The sequence below is a fragment of the Mirounga leonina genome, unplaced genomic scaffold (genome assembly GCF_011800145.1).
Source record: "Mirounga leonina isolate KUSES-001 unplaced genomic scaffold, KU_Mleo_1.0 Mir_168, whole genome shotgun sequence".
In the NCBI taxonomy this organism is placed as follows: Eukaryota; Metazoa; Chordata; class Mammalia; order Carnivora; family Phocidae; genus Mirounga; species Mirounga leonina.
This window is the reverse complement of record NW_023270426.1, coordinates 49,625,290-49,631,289: the sequence shown is the minus strand read 5'-3', so window position 1 is coordinate 49,631,289 and position 6,000 is coordinate 49,625,290.

The window sequence follows — 6,000 nt, the reverse complement described above, 5'->3', positions numbered from 1 at the left end:
CTATTTGGTAATGGTACAGCAGGTACTAACCCACATGTTGGAGAACTAGGCCTTGGTGTAGAGACTTCAAATACATGCTGTAATTTTTTTTTCTTGGGTACTGACTTTTTTCCTAGGGTCCACTGTCCCTAGAGGATGGATATGAATTATGGATATGAATGTGGAAAGATGGAACAGAGTTGGAGAGAAGTGATACCATGGGTACCATGGCAGAGGCAGCCCCATATATAGCAGGAGTCAGAGAACATGGGTCTAGCTGCCCCTTCACCAGCGCTCACTGAATGACTGGGATAATTTTCTACTCATCTATAAAAATGGGGCCATAATAGAAATTATTTCATAGGTCTGGTGTGAGGATTAAGTGATGTATTAAAGCAGTTAGTACACTCTCTGGTATAAAGTCCTCAATAAGTAAAGTTACTAGAAGAAAATTAAGAGAATGTTCTGTCTGCCCAGACTGTCATTTAATCTTAAAAATTAAGTTGTGCTAAAAACTTGTGAAGAATAACATAACTTGTTAAAACCAATCTAATTTTACCGAGAGAGGCTCAATGGATTGGCTACCTGAGGCCACCATTTCTTTTTCCATCCTAATTATCTTTAACTTAGTGCTTTCGGGAAGAGGAAGATTTCTCTGTGGATGCAATATACATAGTCACTCCTATTTAGCAAAACCAAAAACATAAGGAGGTTAGTGTGACTTAGCCCATCATCTCTGGGACAGCAGAATCTAAGAAAACAAACCTATATGTCAAAACCTACTGGTGGCAAAGACTTTAGAAAAGGAACATGCAATGTTGGCAGAGTGTGGAGAGAGAAGCCACTGCAGACAATACTGATGGAGCATAAACTGATAAAATTTTCTGGAACAATTTGGCAGTGCACATCAAAGGTCTTTAAAAATACGTTTGTTTGGGCACCTGGCTGGCTCAGTCGGTAGAGCATGGCACTCGATCTTGGAGTTTTAAGTTGAAGCCCCACACTGCGGGTAGAGTTTACTTAAAAAAAAAAAAAAAGCTTAAGTTTTGACCTAGCAATTTGTCCTAAAGAAAGAACAAAAGGCTAAGCCCCCAAACTTAGGAACAAATACATTCCCTGATAAATTATTAACACAAAAACCTGAAAATCAGAACTTAATGGAGTAACAAGAAATAAGAACTGAAAACAATTAACAAAATGGCAGTAAGTATATAACTATCAATAATTACTTTGAATGTAAATGGACTGAATTTTTTAATCAAAAGACATAAGAGTGGCTGAATGTTGGGTAAAAAAAAAAAAAACAAGACCCAACTTTATGCTGTCTATAAGAGATTCACTTCAGATGTAAGGGACACACACAGATTGAAAGTAAAGGTATAAAAATATCTCCCATGTAAAAATAACCAAAAGAAAACTGGGGTAATAATACTTACATGAGACAGAATAGACTTTAAAATAAAGACACTAAAAAAAGATAAAGAAGGGCATTACATAATGATAAATGGGTCAATCCAACAGGAAGACATATTTACAAATATTTATGCACCCAACACATGAACATCTAAATATATAAAGCAAATATTAACAGATCTAAAGGGAAAGAGAGACAAAATAACACAATGCAATATTAGTAGAACATTATAGTAAGACATTCAACGAATGGATCATCCAGACAGAAAAACCATTAAGTAAACACTGGCTTTGAATGATACATTAGACCAGATGGGACTTATTAGATATATACAGAGCATTCCATCCAAAAGCAGCAGAAAACTCATTCAAGTGCACATGAAACATTCTCCAGGATAGATCATATATATGTAAGGTTACAAAAACAATTTTTTTTTTTTTAAGATTTTATTTATTTATTAGAGAGCGAGCGAGAGAGAAACAGCATGAGAGAGGAGAGGGTCAGAGGGAGAAGCAGGCTCTCCGCTGAGCTGGGAGCCTGATGTGGGACTCGATCCCAGGACCCTGTGATCATGACCTGAGCCGAAGGCAGTCGCTTAACCAACTGAGCCACCCAGGCGCCCAAAAACAATTCTTAATAAATTTAAGAGAACAATTCATATCAAGCATCTTTTCCAACCACAGTGATAGGAAACTAGATACCAATTACAAGAATAAAACTGGAAATTCACAAAAATGTGGAGATTAAACATGCAACTGTGAACAACCAATGGGTCAATAAAGAAATCAAAGGAGAAATCAAAAATACATTGAGATAAACAAAAAATGCAAACACAACACACCAAAATGTATGTGATGCAGCAAAAACAGTTCTGAGAGAGGTTCATAGTAATACAGGCCTACCTTAAGAAGCAAAAAAATCTCAAACTATCTAATTTCATCCCTCAAGTTACTAGAAAAAGAAGAACAAGCAAAGACCAAAGTTAGAAAGAAAAAATAATACGAAATAAATGAAACAGAGACTAAAAACAAGAAAAAAGATCAATGGAACTGATAACTGGTTTCTTTCAAAATATAAACATAAATTGACAAACCTTTAGCTAGACTTACCAAATCCATAAAATCAGAAGACTTTACAAAGATACCCCAGAAATACAAAGGATGTTAAGAGACTATTATAAACAATTATATGCAAATAAAATGGACAACCTAGAAGAAATGGGTAAATTCCTAGTAATATACAACCTTCCAAGACTGAATCATGAAAAAACAGAGACTCTGAATAGACTGATTACTAGTAAGGAGAGTGCATCAGTGATCAAAACCTCCAACAAATCAAAGCATAGGACCAGATGGCTTTATGGGTGAATTCTACCTAACATTCAAAGAATTAATACCGATCATACTCAAACTCTTCAAAAAAAAAAAAAAAAAAAAAGAGGATGATTCCAAACTCATTTTATGAGGCCAGCATTACCCTAACGAATATCAGATAAGAACACCACAAGAAAAGAAAATTACAGGACAATATCCCTGATAAACATAAATGCAAAAGTCATAAAAACATACTAGGAAACAAAATTTAACAATACATTAAAAGAATCATATACCATGATCAAGTAAAATTTATTCCAGGGATGCAAGGATGGTTCAATCACCACAACTATACCACATTAACAAAATGAATGATAAAAATCATATGATCGTCTTAATAGATGCAGAAAAAACACTGCACAAAATTCAACATTCTTTTATGATAAAAACTCTCAACAAAGTGAGTATAGAGGGAACATACCCTTTATAATAAAGATGATAATATGACAAGGTGATATATGACAAGCCCACAGCTAACACCATGCTCAATAGTGAAAAGCTGAAAGCTTTTCCTCTAAGTTCAGGAGTAAGACAAGGATGCCACTCTCACCATTTTTATTCAAAACACCATTGGCAATCTTACCAAAGCAAGAAGGCAAGAAAAAGAAATAAAGGTACCCAAACTGAAAAGGAAGAAATAAAACTATATCTATGGGTGACATGATTTTAAATACAGAAAACCCTGATGACTTCACAGAAAAATGTTAGAATAAATGAATTCAGTAAAATTGCAGGATACAAAGTTAATATACAAAAGATCTGTTGTGTTTCTATACACTAACAACAATCTATCACAAAAAGAAATCAAGGAAACAATCCCATTTACAACTGCATCAAAAAGAATAAGACACTGATGAAAGAAATCAGAGATGACACTAACAGATGGAAAGATATTCTCTGCTCATGGATTAGAAGAATTAATAATGCTAAAATGTCCACACTAGGGGTGCCTGGGTGGCTCGGTTAAGCGTCTGCCTTTAGCTCAGGTCATCATCCCAGGGTCCTGGGATTGAGCCCCACATTGGGCCCCCTGCTCAGTGGGGCATTTGCTTCTCCCTCTCCCTCTGCCCTCTGCCCCTCTTCCTGCTCATGCTCACTCTCTCTCTCCAATAAAATCTTTTAAAAAAATAAAATGTCCATACTACTCAAAGCCATCTACAGAGTCAATGCAATCCCTATCAAAATTCAAATGGCAATTTTCAAAGAAATAAATGATAGGAAAGTCTGTATGGAACCACAAAAGACTCTGAATAACCAAAGAAAACTTAAGAACAAAACTGGAGGCATCACACTCCCTGATTTCAAACTATATTACAAAGCTACAGTAATCAAAACAGTATGATATTAGCATAAAAGCAGACAGATCAATAGTACACAACAGAGAGCCCAGAAATAAACTCATACATACATGGCCAATTAACCTATGACAAAGGAGGCAAAAATATAAGTGGAGAAAGAACAGTCTCTTCAATAAATGGTGTTGGGAAAACTGGACAGCCACATGCAAAAGAATGAAACTGGACCACTATTTTATTTTTTTTATTTTTTTTAAAGATTTTATTTATTTATTTGAAGAGAGAGACACAGCGAGAGAGGGAACACAAGCAGAGGGAGAAGCAGGCTTCCCGCCGAGCAGGGAGCCCGATGCGGGGCTTGATCCCAGGACCCTGGGATCACAACCTGAGCCGAAGGCAGACGCTTAACGACTGAGCCACCCAGGAGCCCCTGGACCACTATTTTATACCATACACAAAAATTAATTGATTAGAGAACTGAATGTAAGACCTGAAACCATAAAACTCCTAGAAGAAAACATTGGTGGTAAGCTCCTTCACACTGACCTTGGCAATGATGTTTTGAATCTGACTCCAAAAGCAAAGGCAATAAAGCAAAAACAAACAAGTGGGACTACATCAAACTAAAAAGCCTGTGCATAGCAAATGAAATCATCAACAAAATGAAAAGGCAACCTACTGAATGGGAGAAAATATCTGCGATATGTGCATTTGGAATACTGGAATATTACTCAGCCCCCAACCCCCAAATGGAATCTTGGCCATTGCACCATCATTTATGGACCTGGAAGGCATTATGCTACGTGAAATAAATCACAGAAAGACAAATACTGTATGATCTCACTTATATGCAGAATCTAAAAAAAAAAAAAAAAAAAAAAAAATTCCCCCCCCACCCCCAAAACAAAATAAACAATAAAAGCCAAGCTCATAGATACAGAGAACAGACTGGTGGTTGCCAGAGGAGGAGGGTACAGAGGGTAGGGGAAGTGGGTGAAGGGAGTCAAAAGGTACAAACTTCCAGTATTAATATAAGTAAGTCATGGGGATGTAATGTACAGCATGGTGACTACAGTTAAAAATACTGTAGTGAATATTTGAAAGTTGCTAAGAGAATAGATCTTAAATATCCTCATCACAAAAAAAAGTTTTGTAACTATGTATGGTGATGGGTGGTAATTAGACTTAGTGTGGTGATCATTTCAGTGTACACAAATACTGAATCATTATGTTGTACACCTGAAACTATTTTAATGTTACGTCAATTATACCTCAATAAATTTTTAATTAAAAAATAACATGACACATGCATATAAGGGTAGCTATACAGGTATTAAATGTTATAGAAATATATTGAGAATATGAAAAAAGTTCAACATATATTCGTATCATAGTTTTAAAAAGATTACAAACCACTTAAATTCTCCTTTTAAAAGTAATAGGAAACCAACTCAAGATAGGTCAGAGAGAAAACAGAGTAAGAGTATTACTGGGATAATGGGATGAAATATGGGTGAGTTGCTGGGCCTCATACAGGAAATGGAAAGCTATTAGGATATTTTTTATGTGTTTCATCCTACTTGTGCATTTTTATCATTTAATGAGCCAAGTCTAAGTCTGCTATGGCTAGATGACAACTTGTACCAGTGTGGTCTTAAGGGGCCCAAAGAGATGAGGCTTGTGAGAGCTAGATAAACACCCCCACAGGACCTATTACAAGAATGCGGAAGGGAAACTTAACTTTTTAATTTTAGGATAAAAGCTGTCTTCCTAGAAAATTAATAGAAACATATAAGCCAAATTTTAATAGCAGTTATTTATTGGTATAAAATTACGAGCAACTTTATCTTCTTTTGCTTATATTTTCTAAAGTTTATGTTGAAGTATGTATTAATTGTAGTTTTAGAAGCTAAACTATCAGGCCATTATGACATAATGC